The following is an 18,299-nucleotide window of genomic DNA, read 5'->3' on the forward strand; positions in this document are numbered from 1 at the left end:
TATATGTAAATACATAAAGAATTGTGGAGCACAGTGTTTGTGTGGCTCCAGATGAGTTTATTCAGAGGTTGTTTTAAAAGACATTATGTTTGTTCATGAGCAACTCAAAATAAAGGACTAGAAAGTAATGCTATCAAATTAAAGTTTATTTTTTATTAAGACATATTGGTTTTCTCTCATGTGCTCCAAGTAGTACTTCAGTAATTGAACCTTTATGGTAAAGTGAGCAAGACTGAAGCCTAACTGAATACTCATTAATATGTTTTAACACTTGTATGAGAGGTTAAGTAGGATCAACATTAAAATCAGTTTTATTTTACTTCCCTATCAGCATATTTTAGCCCACATTTATCACTGGATTCCTTCACATCCACCCTTCTGACAGAAGATGTTAATAAAAATTGCCCAGTTCAGTTGTGTATGTGCACATTGTATGGCCTGATACGCACTTTTCTCCCTCGTCGACATTCTGGAATGAAATTTCCTTGTACTCTGCCCAAGATAGCTTCAAGCTGAAAATTTAGGAATTGTATGTTGTTGAGAGAATTAGCATTTGTCTTCAATAATATCTCCCAAGACAAATGTTCAGTAAAATGGAGGACTGAAAAGAAATGGCTGCTGTCATCCATTTAAAAAGCCGAAGAAAGCAATGGTTTGGCACTTCTTGGTGCTGTTACTTCCTGTACACTTGATCACACTCTGGAAACCATTATCACTGACAATTTTTTGAAAGGGCCCATTTGGTACCAGCAGCGTCAGAGGTGTTATCTTCTTTAGATAAGTCAGTTTCTTTGGAACCCATATGAGAGCTCAGCCATGCATCTCAGTTTCCTTAACACAAACCATAACATACAAAACAGACAAAAGATGAGGGGGGTAGTAACAGATGAATAGAACAGGATGTATCAAAAAAAGAAATGGGGCAAATGTGTACAGCAGAAATTGAGGAAAGAACTGGCTGCAGTCAGTGACCTGTGACTCTAGCAAATGACAGTGTGAGGTAGCTTAGCAAACTGGGCAGCTGTTGCCTTCAACTCTTCAGAGCCTTTGCTTCCCTGGGCATAGAAATGTATGCACAGTGTCACTGCTGGGCAACTGAGAGCCAGGATTATAAATGTACCAAAGAGAAAACAAGTTTATCTTTCACAATTGCCTTATCGGTTGGAAATAAATAGAAGGAACCGTTCTTTTTGCCTTTTCCTGAAGTTCACTGTATCAGTAAATTGCTTCTGGCCTTCATCGTAATTGGTCAGCTTGCTTTGGGGGATTTTCCATTCAACCTGGTGGATGAAAGGTACAGTAATGAGATGTATCATCGTTCTCAGAAGGTTTGAAAGCCCTAGTCTGTGGAATGTACAAAGTCCTCTTTTTATATACCGTGGTTCATAGACTGGGAATAGAGAAGAGCAGCTCAAAGAGAGTTTCTGTGATTGTGAGGATTTCTACTGTAATAATAGTGCTTGTAGTCCAATACTGAGGCCTCATTACTGAAGCACCGTAGCCAGAACAAAAAGACATAAATTCCATTTCTGAGGAATCAAACATTTGTAGTCTCTTACAGTGAAAAAATAATTACAAAAAAAATGAAATAAAATGATAGGTGATAAAGTGTAGGATATTTCTTAAGAATATCTATATCTGAAAAATATCAATTTCATTTCTGATTGCAATGATCTTGAATAGCCTCTATTAGTCTAGGTAGCTGGGGACAATAAAGACATGACAGGGACAGTAAAGACATGACAAAATTGACTTTGGTGAAGCTACTTTCATAAGTACATACTTGAGCAAAATAAAAGCTTTAAATGACTGCATTTCAAGGTCTAGAGATACCTAGACAGTGTTCTGCAAAAACATTTAATTTGCCGGGCTTTGTTTCAAATGCAACTCTCCCTTTCATAGGAAGGCATTTCTGTTTTACCTCTAGATCCTAAACATCTGTTAGCTAGTGCTGCTTTACAACTAGCAATTGCTATTATCAAAATTATCTTAGTTCCTTGAACCATATATCCAAAGGATTCTCTGGAAGGTACATACTTGTAATGAGGTGAGAAAAACAAACCAACAGCAACAAAAAAAAACGACAGATAACTTAAACCGAGAAGCTACATATACCTGACAGGAAACCCTTAAAAATCTTCCAGAGTAATTAAATCTTAAGGCCGATTGAGTTCACCAGTAGTTTCAAGGGGTTGCTGATTACATCAAATAGATACTCACAAACTCAGTCTTTCACTGATGCTTCTATGGCTACAATATATAGACTACCTCCAATAGCTCTTTGAGCCTAAGGAAACCCTTGGAGGTGCAGGAGATAAGGAATGGACACATTTAGCTATGGCCCCAGCTACAAAAGAGGCCTTCTTCAGCTATGGATGACTTCAAGAGCAACAGTAAATGAATCTGAGTTCCTGTGGAGTCTTGTGGAGAGGGTGAGGGAGACGAGGATTAGGGAGTTGGAGGCAGGGAGGAAGAACCAAGAGGAGGTAATGAGTTCTGATTTCCAGAATGTCCCTCCCTTTCCAGTTCTTTTGTACATGTGAGGCAGTACAGTGGAGAAGTCATCTGTTCTAGGCAAGAGCAAGCAAGCACCTCAAGAACACAGGAGACATCAGTCAAATTCACTTCTCACACCAATCCCCAACGTTTGCCCTAAGTCAGTCTTTGAAGGTCTGTAGAAGAGCATGACCAAATCTTGATGAAAAAACATATTTTTAAGAGATACTGTTCTCCTATGGAATCTTACAGAAATCTCAGAAAATAACAAGACATTTTACAGTAAGCCTAATCCTGCAGCATTCAAAGGCATTTTCATTGTTTTGCCAATGACCAGAGCAAGGGATGCTCCCTAAACCTTCACTCCATTTTCTTAGCTAAGTATTGAACAACTGAGTTTCAGAACAAGGGTAGAGTTTCTCTCAGTGAGGTAAACAAGTGCCAGCACTGGATAGGATGCTGGGGAATAGTGCTGGCTGAGCCAGCAGGATTAGGAGGGTTCTCAGGAGTCAGTTTGTTTGACAAGAATACAAGAGTGTTTTAGCTTGGCAACAAAAGAGAATATTGATGCCAAGATTGCCTTCTGTACTTTTTTTAATAATACACTGCAGGAGTCTGTGTTTTGACAATCTCTGTGCATTTCTTCTTATTTGTTTGGTGCATTTAATCAAAGATCCTAAGGAAACTCAAATGGCAAGGAGGGGAGTGAATCTTTTTTTTTTTGTGAACATTATCATAATCAATTTCCAGAATATACCTACTTTCAAAATCTAATGTTTTAAAAATGATTACTATACTAAGCCCCCACTGACATTTTTCCCTAGAACAATGAACATTTATTTAGACAATATGGTTTATCATTATTTCATTTAGTAAGTTCATAAATCATTTAAGTCACCCTGAAAAAAACTAAGATAATAGCGTCTGTAACTTAATGGTTTCAAGCAATCATTGAGGTAGTATAAAAGCTGTTTAACACTAATAATAGATTAATTCTCCAGTCAGCAGGATGATCTGCCAAGATCTTGGTCATGAAATCAGGTCATTATCATTAATTCTTTGAAGATTTTTAGTTAGTTGAGACTTTGTTCTTCCATTTGCCTTTCATTTTCATTTTTGTTTGCATATCCTTGCCAGTCCTTCCACCTATATTCAAGGTACAGAAGATGACTTTTATAAAAAAGAAAAAACAATTACTAATATTTCTTTTACTTAATCAAATAAAAGGCTTACATGAATCAATTTCGCTATACTTTCATTTCAAACTCTTTACTAGTATTTTTTATTATTGCTGCTAGGTCAGCAGTCCTTTCCAAATAGAATGACTGAAGTTTTCAGGGAGGTTTGTTTGCTTGTTTTTTATTAGCATTTATCCACATTCTAAACGTGTATGGGTGGCATGTGTCTCACACAGAGAAAAGAACAGAATAACACAGAAGCCTTTTTTGTATTGACAGTAGTATAGATTGGAAAGTATGGCTCTTTGTTTAGGAGAGAGGTTGCATGTTTTCCACACAGACCAGAACAAATGGCAACAAATACACTCACTTCGGAATTTTTGTCATTTTCTTCTTATATCATTGACTTAAGGTCATGGTCAATAACTCAGAATTTAAATCTTAGTTGTCTTCTTGCTCTGAGTGATTCGATGGGTTTTACTAGTCATTCTGTTGGTTGTGAATTTTTATTGTGGAGCTCCAGATTCATTCCAATAGAGACACTTGTGAAGAAAAGCAGTACTTCAAAATAATGTCTTGTTGTTTGATTCTCACCAGAATCCCAATATGATTGTTAGGGAAAACAGTGTTAAGGTTGTTAATGGCTCCATATCTCAATTCATCTTCTGACACACTCACTTTCTACTTTAATTATACAGTTTGAGAAAAGAAGGTGTTTTTACTGACCAGACTATTTAATGTAGATAGAGAGAGCTCTGCAAAGTGCACATACAAAGCCCACTAGCAATTTAGAAGTTGTGTATGCAGGTCTCACATGCATTGAAGAGATACCATCTGGCTTTAAGCAATGAATATTAATTTCTCAAGGGAAAAACACATTTGCCGGTTTTGACTTATATGAGCAATGTAATGCAAAATCAAAAGCATATGCAATATTTTACCAAATATTCTGAAAGATCAGCAGAATCTGAAGCATTACTGATGCATTTAAAATAAATATTGGTATTTGAACTAAGTCTAAACTATACTCTTACAGTTCTTGAAGTTTAACAAATAGGGTTTTTTAACCTAAACCTTGACTGATAGCAGTAGAATTGGCTCTTCTACTAGAAACTTAAATGCAGTGTCATCTTTGCCTACTGATATATATGATATATTTAAGTTTTAAAAAGAGGCCACACGATTTTGTCCAGTTACATCTGCATTTTATTTTAACCATGTCTTTATCTATGTGTGTAAAACACTGGCTATAGGTTATAAAAGTAAAAGCAAATTCTAAACATTACACGGCACTACCAATCTGATAAACTGCATTAACAAACAACATTAAGTCTTCTGTTTACATTTCACATATTTAAAAATGCAAAATAATAAAAAGAACACATTAATTTAAAATGATTAAAATTGAGTACCTGTAGTGAGGTCTCTCATTGTAAAGAATTGTTTGTTGCCATTTTTCTTTTATGAAATATCGGTGATGTCTTTGGTAGCATACTATGAAGCTCAAATTATATAAGTAGAAAACATGCAGTCTGTGGTGCTTTTTTATTTAATAATTTCTAGAACCCCAATATTTTATGATGAATAAATTGTTATAAGAGTGACTGCATGTATATATGCATGTATATACGTATACATACACATGCATACATATGTATGTGCATGTATATACAGTTAGTGAAAATGCGTGAGTTTTTTCTTTCTCTTATTTCTCTTGCATGAGTTCTTTCTTTCTCTTATTTCCATCAAATAGTGAGAAGAATCCAGTTTATTATAAAGAAAAACATATGTCTCCTACAGCCAAGTGTTTGAATAAGAGCTTTTGAATGTATGTTATCTTACCATGGACACTTTCTGATGAATCAGAAGCCAAGGCATTTTCCTTAATACTGGCCTATCCTCATTAGATCCTTGGATGAAAATGCCTTTGTCAGAAGCATTCTATCAAATCTTACTGCATTTTCCCAGTGGTCAAGTCTATATTATGACACACAATAAACTTTAGCTATGGCTACAATAAAAGACATCTGAGAATCTCTAAGAGAAATAGATCAACGTGAGCCTTGCATTTAGTACAGGGGCTATTATGACTACTCTTTTTTTTTTGTTTTTTTTTTCAGTGTAATTCTGGGTATGGTTAATGAAATTAGACTTGAGAGGATATAGCTTCTTTTTGTGTGTGCAGAAAAATATGTATGTATGTATGTACATATGTGGTGATAAAGGCTCCTAATTTATCTCCCCATTTTCCATAGATTCCTTCTGTAATGCTGTTTATGTGAAATCCACATGCCACAGATTTTCCACCTGTACCTTCACTTGTAGCTCCAAATATGTGCTGATGATTGGAGAGTGAATTCCCCAGTATGATGTATCAGTATTTCAGTGCTTGAGAAACATTTCAAGTTATGTATAACTCTGAATTTTAAAGGAATCTGGAACTTTGGGCTGAGCTCAGTGCCTAAGCTATATGCCCAAGTTATGACTAATAGCATGTGAGTAACAAGCAGAAGCTGGATCCTGATCATTTCTTTCATATGTCTCCTAAAAGGTTCAGTAACCTCTCTTTCATTGCTGATTTCCTCAAGAGCTGCTTTCTTTCTTAGACTCACTGAATAGTAACTGAAAGATATTTTACTCTGATTATGAAATTATATACCATTATATTACATTATTCTACTATGCTGTATCATTCTGAAATTTGCTTTTACGTTCAGTAAAAATATTTCTCATGTGGTTGACTGCAAAGATCCATCTGTTTATTTAGAATTTTCCTGGAAGAAGCAATGGTTATGTCTATTTTTACTGTCATCTCCTTAGCCTGGATGAGTACAAGCAAATGCGTACTTGTTTCCCGGAGCTGGCATGAAGGTTCTGTGTGACTTGAGTATGAGTGACCTTGGTACCAAAAACATCAAGTTTTGTAGCAGTGCAGTTTATTAAGTCCCTTGATATTCATACTTTCTGTTACAACAGAACAGAACAGCTCTCTTCTGGTCTTCTCCCCTTTTCCAAGACAATGAGATCATCAGTTGAAAAAGGAATTATAACTGTAGGGATTTATTGGGATTTAAAGACAATATTAACAATTAAGCTTAAAACATTTGTTAACTATTATGCTTCTACTTTTAAAACTTGCTTCTGTTTATGCATCCTGTTTTTACTGGGAGACAACATTTTGTATATGACAGTCACATAGATTTTACTCTGTTCCCTTCTCAGTTAAAACATAAGATGAGATTTCAAAACCAAGTGTGACTATGCAAGACTATATATCATTGTTGACATCAGTAAAACAGTTTTAATTTATGGTTTATGCTAGTATGAAGTGAGATTTTACAAGCTGCTATACAGAAAAAAAATGAGGTCACTACGCAGAAAAAAATTGAATCATAGAATCAAAGAATCACCAAGGTTGGAAAAGACCTCCAAGATCATCCAGTGCACCAGTCCACCTAGCACCAGTATCTCCCACTAAACCATGTCCCTCAGTACAACATCTAAATGTTCCTTGAACACCCGCAGGGACGGTGACTCCACCTCCTCCCCAGGCAGCCCATTCCAGTGCCTGACCACTCCTTCAGCAAAAATTCTATTCAAAATTTCAAAAAATTTCTAAAAAAAATTTTAAAATTCAAAATTTCTATTTTTCCTAGTATCCAACCTTGAAGTCACATGAGTTCTGTTTACATTTCCGTTTGAGTCTTTGGGAAGTCCCATATGCAGTAGTCAATATTAACATTTCTTGGCAAAGTACTGGTTCTGTCATGATGACTGGAATAAAAAGCAAATCAGCTGTGTCTATGAATTTAATCAGGGACGAGAACTTTTCAGAGAGCACAGGGAAATAGGGAGAGGTGGGAGGTGGAATAGCGCAGTCAATTTACACATCATCAAATGAATTTATGGTCAGTATCTGTGTCTGAAAGCAGCATGTACTGGACCCGAGGTGGTTTTATCCTTGAGAGATCTGTGTTTCTGATCTGTGGTGAAAAAAAGGCTTGTGCTTTTGTTCTCTGCTTTGATGTGACATCATCCTGAAATGCGCTAACAAAAACTGTAATTTCAGAAGTTGCTAATTTGGTGAGTAACATCTCTTACAGACAGAAAACAAAGGAAAATGATGTTAACAACACAAGGTGTGGAAAGGCCACTCCAGTGACTGCCTTCTAAAACTACTGATAAGTGCTGAGCAAGAGGAATGTAGTCTGCTTTGAGCTTTACACCCACAGGGTAATTAGAGGAAATCGGCTGTTTTCTGAGTGCCATGCTGAGTATAGGTTGTTTTCCTTTGGCTTTTTATCTTCTGATGGCTGGCTGGTTCTCACTGGATCTTGTCTTGTCATCAGGGCATTTATAAGAGAGTCACTCCTTTGTACTCACTTTCAGCTCCGTGGGGTCATCCATAGTCATGTTATTTTACGTGCTTATGTTCATAAAATGTGAAAATAGTCTTGAAGTGATTTGTAGTTGAACATTGCTAGAAATCAGTGAAATTTCATTAAGTTGGATTTGGGTGAGATACAGCTATGTGTGCAAATGACTAAGATCAACCTACATCTACTGTTACTGTGGACCCCATTTCTTAAGATACCAGGCTAAATCAAATGTAGAATCAGACTAAATGAAAAAGGCTGCATTCTCATGCTTCTGCATTGAAAGTACTCCAGCTCATGCAGGTGGGTTTTGATCTAGTAGGACAGGAGCTTAGGCTTCAACTGACACCTTGGAGGTGACACAGGGTGGCTCTCCATGGCCAGATTCATAACAGGAAACTCAGGACCATGTCCTATCTCCATAGTCCCATTGTACTCTCTTTTCTTGTGAAGGGAACTTGAACAACTAGAGGTAAGCAGGGCAGGGCACATTTCAAATTGTATTTGATCCACAAGTTATGAGTGGACATGTTTTGGAGTAAGGAAGAATGATCTCAATGACTGCTACTTAGTGCTTTGCCTTTCATGAGCTGGGACATTTATATTCTTGGCAAGTAATGTCTTATCAACATAGTCTGAACTGAAATTGTTTGAATATACACTTCTCACTTTTCTTTTTCTTCCCCCCCTCCAACCCCCGTTTATATTTGTTTCTAATTAGAGTAATTGTACATGGATTTAATGCTTGCTCATGATTTTTGCTCAGAGGATTATCTAATGACCTACGGTACACTGAGATTTCTAACAGCATTAGAAACGCTTCAGAAAATCAGACCACATAATACATAGGACAGTGGTAACTGAGACAATGACTGAGTGAGAATGGAGTTATGTACATTTTTGGTTTTATTTTTTTAAGTAAGTCTTTTTTGGGGGTATTGGACAGCACATCTGAAATCCATATTATATTTTACAGATTTCTTATGGAAGGATGTCACTAGAAGACCAGGTGTTGCTACTGGGACATATTGCATTCACTGAATGTAATCAGTCAGTGGAGGAATGAATGTGAGAATCTGTGTGGTTTTCACCATCCAGGCAATCAGGCAACACAAACGATTTTCCTTCTGTACAATGCTATGAATCATAGAATCATAGCATGGTTTGGGTTGGAAGGGACTTTTAAGATCACCTGGTTCCAACCTCCCTGCTTTAGGCAGGGACACCTCCCCCCAGACCAGGTTGCTCACAGCCCTATCCAGTCTTGCCCTGAATACCTCCAGGGAAGGGGCATAAACATACCCCCTCATAATCAACATACTTCTTGCTGGTTTATAATTTCATGTGATATGTCACTGAGCATCTCACCTAACTTGATTCTGATTCCTAGCAAAGTGTTCAGTGGAAGGTGGCTCGCATCATAAAACCCAGAATTAAACCCAGTTGCTAGTATTTTTTTTTCTATTTTGCTGGAAAATAAATAAGTAAGAAAATAAATTACTTTTTTTCCTGTCACTGCGGTAGATAATACCTTTTAATCAGTACTGACATACAATACCGGAGCAACATGAAAGACTTTACATTCCAGATCCCCTAGGCAAATCCCTTCTAGTTATTTACCCTTTGGAAGTAACTAGGTCCTGAAAATCAGGGACCACATTAGCTCTGTAACAATGTTATGCAAAAATTGCAGTGAGCTGCCTGTCAGTTAACCTTCTGGGACAGGAATCTCTCTATCTCAGATGAAGAAAATTGATTTGTAGCTAAAGGATCTGAACTGACTGACTACAGAAATTTCTGGATTTAGACTACCATGAAATGCTGTGCTGATCCTAATTGTAAGCAGACAGCTATACACAGAAGAAAATACGTAAAAGTATAAGCATGTCCACTGTGGACTTGATGCTGAGACTAATCCAGCAAAGGGATTAGGATTTTAGGTTCCTTTAACTCCTTTCTCACATAAAGAAATGTGGTTTCATCGCTGATAACAAATGCTGGAATTTGTAACAGAGGTATTCAGATTTAATTCTCATGCTCTGAAATGAGCACTGGTCACAGTCCTCACAGGCAGAAGCAAGAGGTTGTCTTCACAGCTAAGGTGTTCAAGGATTACATGTTACTTTTCATGTACTAATGAATGCAGTACGTGAATTTGAGACCCATCCCTCTAGTTTCAGAGCGGTCGATACTTTTCCACCAAAATACTGTCTTAAAGACAAGCAGTGCCCAATTAAATGAAATTTAATATTTTAAAAGGCTTTCTGAAAGCTTAAATGCAGACTTTACAGCAAGAATTTGTTTCTTCAGCCAAGAAAACAGAGACTTTCAAGAACTGGTTTCTCACCTTCCTTTGTAACCTCTACAAATGTCTCCGATATCCAGTTTTATTACACGTTTTTTTTCTTTTTCCAAGTTTAGACAATAAATAAAATTCCTAATGCCACTCCTAAAGTAAACCTGAATATAGAGGAAAAATGCCCAGTGATTTTTGATTTTGGTTACAGGATCTTCTGATTCTGCTGGTCAGAGTATTAGCCACAGAGCGGTGTGTTGCAGAATGGGAAGCTAAAATACTGGAAGGTGATTTGGTTATCAGAGGGGAAGTTTAATCTCAACTACATTGGGCCAAAAATAGTATGAAATGAAATAAAGGCTCTCTGGGTAGTTTGACCAACTTTTTCATACCAAATAATATTCCAAATAATCAGTTTCACTGAAATCAATGATATAATTTACACTTTAATCAAAAGAAATATGTGTGTGCATGCAGATTTTGGAAGCCATTTTGATGCAAATAGATTGTTAGACACATACACTGTGTCTCTTCCTGAACAGTTTGTATTAATTTCTGTTTCTAACCGGTTCTGTTATGCTGATAAGTTAAAATTGCCATTGTTGAGAAAGAACATTACTGCCTATCATAAACATTCCTGATTTCCTGGTCTCCTGTAATGTGCTTATGTCAATTCTGCTGTGCAAATCTTGTCAAGTAGCTGGTATTTGTTAAAGGATTATATTAATTCTGTATGTCTCTCCACTCTATTGCCAGAGATATTTGATGGTACAAAATGATTTTTTTGTTATTGAAAATCTGACCAAGGATGGAATAACACAGTTCTTGCTATCCAGCAATACCCTGAAAAGCAAATAGAGCTCACCTTCACCATTTTACTTCAACACTTTGTTCTGCATATATTTTAGTTTAGTTTAGTTTAGTTTAGTTTAGTTTAGTTTAGTTTAGTTTTTCCAGAGCTATAGACATCATATAGCAGTAGCATGCAGTGAGCTTCAGAATTAGTGTCCTGGTTTTATCAGCATTCCATGTCATGACATCTTGCAGTTCATGATATGGAATACTGATAAAACCAGGACAATTAGGTTCCCTCCACCAGCTATATTGGTATTGCTTTTTCTGTTTAAAGATACGTGGTCTGGAGGCCATGATGCTGCCAGAGCTGCAGTGTTTTTTGGTTGGTGAGAGAGCTTGTATTCATGCATTGATTCACTGGGAAAAGTGATTCATTACCATTTAACTGTAACTATCCTTTTCTGGTTTTACCAAACAGAAAAAGTTAACCAGATATGCCAAATGTATGGAGAGAAATTTGTAAGCATACATTCTAATTCTCCAGTTATACATTTAACTGATTTTGTAGAGTAGCTGTTACTGGACTGTGAAAACTTCTTGTGTCTCCCTTAAATGGTAAGGTATTTCACATTTTCACACCTTTTGCTCTGGTTTGTTTTCGTGACGAAACACCGATGAAGGCAGGAGAACAAAGCTGACTCTGAATTTCATATTTCTGCTATTAAGAAGTGGTCAATTTTTCCAAATACTAAACGATCTCTTGCTGTCAATATAGATGCAACTCACTGATCAGCAGCTGTAAAGCTCTTTAATTGCATCCTTTTGAAACACATATGTCTAAGTAAGCATCTTCAAAGTATAAAAAGCACAATTAAAATATATAATTCAACTATCTAGGCTCATTGATAAAAATATAGCCACATTTTAAATGAGCTTTAACAGCTCTGTGCTTCAAAGAAAAGTAGATTAATACACATAGCCTGCAGGGAAAGATAAAGGTTCAGATCTCGGGAATCTGAAAAACTTTGCATTTCTATGGAATCTAATTTCAGGCTGCACAAATAAAGTTAAGAGGATGAGTAAACTTGCTGCACAGAATATTTTGTTATCTTAACCATTGTTGCACACTGAATTAAATTTGGTCATTCTGCTGAAGTTCCAATTTTATTTCATTCCTCACGGTACAGTTATGTTGTCTTTGATGTTCTCTAAATATCATCGAAACTAATGCCATATCAATTAAATATGCTGTTAAAGTACCATTTTTTTCTCACCAGTCTATCTTCGTTTAGATTTTCTATAAAGCTGAACATTAACATTCAGAACCAGTTTCTCAAGAGCCTCATATTTTCTAAAGGCTTTAGTCTTTAGTGCATTATTTGTTTATTTAGGTACCTAGCAAGGGTAAGAGCTATACTGAGGAAGATGGTCCATCAGTATTTGAGTTAATTGGTAGGATGTTTCCACTGCCATTAGTGATCTAATGCTCACATTAAACTGCTGTTAACAATTGATATGTTCAACAAGATTATGCCTGGTAGTTAGAAGCAGTGGGTTCAGGTCCTTGTTGCAAAGGTTTGGGATACAGAATGATGGAGATATAAAATAAACACCCTCTCTGCTCTGATCTTCCCCCTCCACTTTGCTGTTGTGAGACCTCACCTGCAGTACTGTGTTCAGCTCTGGGATGCTCAGTGTAAGAAGGATGTGGAGCTGTAGGAGCGGGTCCAGAGGATGGCTATGAAAACACTCAGAGGGCTGAAGCATCCCTCCTATGAAGAGAGGCTGAGGGAGCTGGGCTTGTTCAGCCTGGAGGAATCTCTGGGAAGACCTTACAACAGCTTTCCAGTACCTAAAGGGGGCCTACAGGAATGGTGAGAAGGGACACTTTATCAGGGAGTATAGTAATAGAACAAGGGGGAACAGCTTTAAAGTTAAAAAGGGTAGATTTAGGTTAGATGTTAGGAAGACATTTTTTACTCAGAGGGTGACGAGGCCCTGGCACAGGCTGCCCAGAGAAGCTGTGGATGCCCCATCCCTGGAGGTGCTCAAGGCCACGGATGGGACTTTGGGTAACCTGGTCTGGTGAGAGGTGTCTTTGCCCACGGCAGGGATGGGAACTAGGTGATCTTTAAGGTCCCTTCCAACCCAGCCTCGCAGTATGTGCTGGTCTACCTGCTAATTTCAAAACAAAAATAAACAAAAAATTAGACAACAACTGGGAAAAAAAACCAAAACAACTGAAAATTGCATTTACCAAGTCAGTGTTATGTAACTGTGTGAATTTTCTGTTCATTGCCTGTCTGCTTTTCCTCTTGGCCTTTTGTGAAGAAGTTAATACTACTGCAAGGCCGCAGGTGAGCAGGACTCTGTCAGTAGGACACAGAGTGATCTGCTAAAAATTTACCTTGGGTGCTGAGTGGTTGCCAGTACTTAACTTATGGATTGCCTCATACAGGGGCATAAATAGATGTAAGGAAACTTGCACTCCTCTACACAGTCTATATCGGTGAAGTACAAAGTAGGCAATAGGAAAAGTTCTCTACCAACTTGCTAAGTTTCATTAACAGACAAATCAGTGGAGAAACCTTAGCTCACTGGGAGTGAGCGACACTTTGACCTTCTGCTCTTTGCACATCCTAACCCTCTCTTCCTCTGCTCTACCCACGAACATAACACTGGGAATCCTCAGCTGGTGTAGAACAGGGCAATAGCCTGTGCCAAGAGATGAGTGGTTGCATAAGAAGGAAAATCACAAAAAATATGCTACTTACTCATCAGTGTGGAATTTCTTTTTGTTTCCAGCTTTGCTGTTTTATAGGTGTGAGGTGGGTGCTGTGTCAGGGAGTAATCAAATCAAATAAAAATGCTGGTTGGTTCCATCAAACTTCAGAAATGTAATCTAGTTTTTTTGAGATACTGTTACTTCACTGTGCATTGACAGCTTTCTGTGATTTTCCCTGCAAGAAGAATATGGACAGTGTGCCAGTTAGAATATCTTATCTATGTTTTGAAATTCATTTGCTGTTTGAATTTGAGTGTGTGTGTGTACGTAGCTACATCACGCAATTTTTCATTATTCTGCCATGTTAGGATGCTTTATGTGGGCTTTCAGAGCATCCTGACAGTAGGGAAGCAACGTTATTATGTAGATGTTACAGTTCTTTTTACAGACTTTTCTGAAATTAGCTATAAGTGTGTAAACAAATGCTCACATCACGTATTTGTGTGTGCAGATGAGTATGCAGGATACCTTGCATGAACTTAGACTAGTACGTTCATGGAAATCATTAGGATCACATGGAGAATTCTTAGGCACAGTAAGGATAAACAGCAGAAATGGGAACTTCCCGAGGGAAGCTACTGCTCTGGAAGTATTGTGGAAAATAGTGTTGACTCACACATTTTTTTTTTTGAACAGACTTGTAGAAGGACATGTCAGTAGACAGGAGTCTAGATGTCTCTCTTATTTAAAGAGTAAACTCAAACTGCAGATTTTCTTGTTCTGGGCTAGCGTCAAACTCCAAAGCTGTTTTGCAAGGCAGAGTCAGTCATTGGCCAGGCTAAGGAGCTCTTCAATTTTAATTCATAAATATCTTTGGCTACCACAAAGCATTTCCTCCAACAGCTGAAGACATGTATTCTGTGCCCATGTTGCAGCTTTGTTCGGCTGCTTTAGGTGCTGTCAAGACTGACATTTGCTTTGGAAGTCTGAAGAGTGTAATCAGCTGCCTGCCATCTCTTTCTTTATGGAACAGACTCTGATGTTGGAAATGATCTAATTCAGAATGTTGAATGCTCAGTGCTGATAATTCCAGCAGTTAAAGATCTTTCTTCCAGCATCCTTCTCTGATTTAAAAATAAAGATTTATTGACAAAAATCTTACATAAATAGATTAACATTTCTTTTTGGTTAATGAGGGTAACTTCAAATAAGATACTCAGACAGATAATGTGCAGGCAGAAATAATTTCAGAAAACACCAAAGAAACCAAGATTATAAAAAATTGATTTGTACCAAACTCCTCAAGATGATCTAGGCCGAACTCTGCATTATGCAATATTTTTGGTTCTACCTTGAAGGAAAGGGAGTGTCTACCAGGTATCTCCAAATTCAGAAGGGGTACTGCTATAGCCCCTTATTTTCCTCCAAATCCCTAGATATGGATTCCTTCTGTAACCGTCTGCATACAGCTTCCTGGAGATTTATAAAACACACTTTCACATAACAGTTGAATTTAAATATAGCATCTCCATGTCAGACTTGTGGGATAAGTGTCATTTCATGATAGCCCTCAGCATATGGTGCTTGGCTGCGGGAGGAGGAAAACTGAAGTTGAAGCCAAATTGTCAGGAAGATACCAGCATATCTGTAACACACACTGTGCAGGAGTTCTCCAGTACTTTGGAGCTCCTTTCTCACCTGCTAATATTCTGGTATTTGTATCTATATTTGACATTTTTGGAGCGGTCACACGGTATCCTTGAAGAAAAAAACAATCCTTCAACAACTCTAGTGTACTGGCACATGTGATTTAAAAGCTGTTCAGAATATGACTCCATTTAGTGAGTCCTTCTTTCAGACTGCAAAGATTGGATGCAAGTAGAGACCACAGAGCAGAGGGACCCATTGGAACAGAGCTCGTAGTTTTCCTTGCACAGCTGGTCTTTCCCAGTCGCAGCTGCTGCAGATCTCACAAACCTTTTAGCAGCAACAGGCGAAAGGTCAGGTTAGGCTCCAGACAGCCTTTGTTTTTTCATCTGTCTCCTCTGGTAAAACAGTCTTGTTTTCTGACTGCTTCTCTATCGCTTCAGTTTCCTTATGAAAACTTTTAGCAGAGAAAGCTAATGCAACAGTCTTCCTCAGAGCGTGGCTACTCTAGTGAGGAGCTCACCGGGAATTACTGTGCTAAATCATTATATTTATCAGCATTTGTTAAGCAGTGACATTTGAATGTAGCCTCTCACACCTCATGCAGAAAGCTGCACTAATGAATGAGATTGAAGCTTCTCCTACATTTGGTCTGAGGGTGCATGCCACTTCCTCACACCATGAGCTGTCCTATCCACAGCTGCATAGTCATTACCCATCTTTTTATTCCATTATGTTCACCTCTCCTGAAGATTAGGTTAGTACATGTGAGATGAACGGCCTGTAGAAATACTGGGTTTTGAATATACCTCAGAAGAGGTTACAGTTCTGGCAGTGTGAGATTGGCTGGTCTCATGCTATGTCACAAAGCAGCAGTTCTGATTCAGCAGTAACCATGAACAAAGATGACATACTGCAGTTTTTAGTCACTCTTCTTAATGATTCAGATTAGACAGCTAAATAACAGTTCATCCTCTGCAATGCAGAAGCTCAGTTCCCTTTTGTGAGTTTCAATACTGAAGACACTTATTCTTAAATTTGTTTGGCATTTAGGTACACATTTAAATCAATAGGTTGTAGAGGACTAAATACTTTTGCATGATTTAAACATAAAACTGTCCTAAATATTCTTCCGTAGCTCTTCTTTGTAGTTTTTGGAATTATCTACTTCATTAGGAAAACTTCTAAATATAAGGGTTGCTCTGAATGTAATGCCTCCTGTGTTATTTTGTTGGCCGACAATGTCAGAGGCGGAAGTTGGTGGTACACGGCAGTAGAGACTGAACTTTCCTGCCAGTGTCCCATTATGTCCCATTACATGTTGCTGCAGTGTGACAGATGGCAGCAGAGGGGCAATCTGACAGAATGGTGTCTGACATGGAAGTGTGGATGGAGCAAAGTGTGCCACTGAATTCCTCCGTGTGGAAAAAATGGCACCCACTGACGTTCATCAATACTTACAAGACCAAACAGTGGGTGTGAGCACAGTGAGGGGTGGGTGGTGCATTTCTGCAGTGTGACAGTGACAGTGGGTCACCTCTGCAGGTGTGGATTTTGACAGTGGGGGCATGCAAGCTCTTGTTTGTTGGTGCTGAAATTGCATGGCAAATGGTGGTGGCTATGTTGAAAAAGAGTGTTTTATAGCTGAGAATTTGCTCTATCAATTAGTGTTATTGTGCTCTTTGTTGTAGTTTCCATGGAAATAAATAGGAGGCATTACTTTCAGAGATACCAACGTACATGAGGTTTATATGGTGCGATGACTTCTGGAAGTGAATAGATATCTAAAGCATATTTTGTGACTCTGTAGAGATTGAGACTGAGGGATGTAGCCACAATTACGATCAAAAAGTAATTAAAATCATAATGCTCCAGAGAGAACAATCATCACCCTGTTTGTTTTAGTACAGATTTTCATTTTGTAAAACTCCTACAGCTTGATTTATGGTAGAACTAATTATCACACGCCACTCAAATTTTAATATCTAGACAGAAAAGGGGAAAATAACATCAAAGCCCCTCCCGTTTCTTTCTAAAATTTGATGTCAACACAATCTGAAAGTGATCTTGAATCTTAAATGCTGAAAGTTTTCTTTATTTTAAGAAAGCATTTTGCAATTTATTCTTTGTAACGTTAAAATATTAATACGTTTTCACTGGCTGTCATTGCATGAGTCAATATTAACACTATTCAATGCTATAATCTTGCCTGCTGTTTCTGGAAATGAGCTAATTATAATGATATATGGGAAGAAACAGAAAAAACAAATACTGAGAAAATGATGATTTTATATGAGCTGCACACTCATTTTTCTCTTATTTTGTATTCAATAGAACACTAATATGATATGTTGGAATTAGTGTTTTGTGACTGCCTGTCAACTGGGTGTCTGATCAAATCTTTGGTTTTAGCCAGTTTTTGAGGTACAGGCATTCTCTGCAAAACAATTCGGTGCAAATTCTTAGTTCCTGGGAAAAGAAGTAAGTGTAATGATGCTGAACATCTCATTTTCATATCAGTGCAGTTGTGCCGAAGTAAAGTAAATCATTGTATGTATTTGGCAAATAGTTTCAGACCATAAAATTGGAAAAATTTCTGGAGCCCACCTCTTTCAAAATGAAAAAAATGTATTACAGTGTATTTGTGATGTTTATACGTATTTCAAAATAATCTCTTTTCTTTTTTCTTTGTACAAAAAGAAAAAGTCTAAGAAAGGATAATACGTCCTAGAACCGTGCAAAGCTTTTTATACGGTGAACAGATCCATGATACCACTTTTTAAAGC

At 37.5% G+C, this 18,299-nt stretch overlaps 1 protein-coding gene and 1 long non-coding RNA gene across 2 annotated transcripts in view; one reads left to right on the forward strand and one right to left on the reverse strand.

Moving 5' to 3' along the window:
- BRINP3 (BMP/retinoic acid inducible neural specific 3) overlaps positions 1–18,299 on the forward strand; it is a 188,484-nt gene that overhangs the window by 4,764 nt on the left and 165,421 nt on the right. The window lies entirely within an intron of this gene.
- Positions 1,108–16,339, reverse strand: LOC110402899. Its single transcript, XR_002441385.1, has 3 exons — positions 15,844–16,339; positions 13,916–14,101; positions 1,108–1,280 (listed from the first exon to the last, which is right to left on the reverse strand). It is a non-coding gene; the product is annotated as an uncharacterized LOC110402899 (long non-coding RNA).

The sequence above is a fragment of the Numida meleagris genome, chromosome 7, assembly GCF_002078875.1.
Source record: "Numida meleagris isolate 19003 breed g44 Domestic line chromosome 7, NumMel1.0, whole genome shotgun sequence".
Taxonomy (NCBI): domain Eukaryota; kingdom Metazoa; phylum Chordata; class Aves; order Galliformes; family Numididae; genus Numida; species Numida meleagris.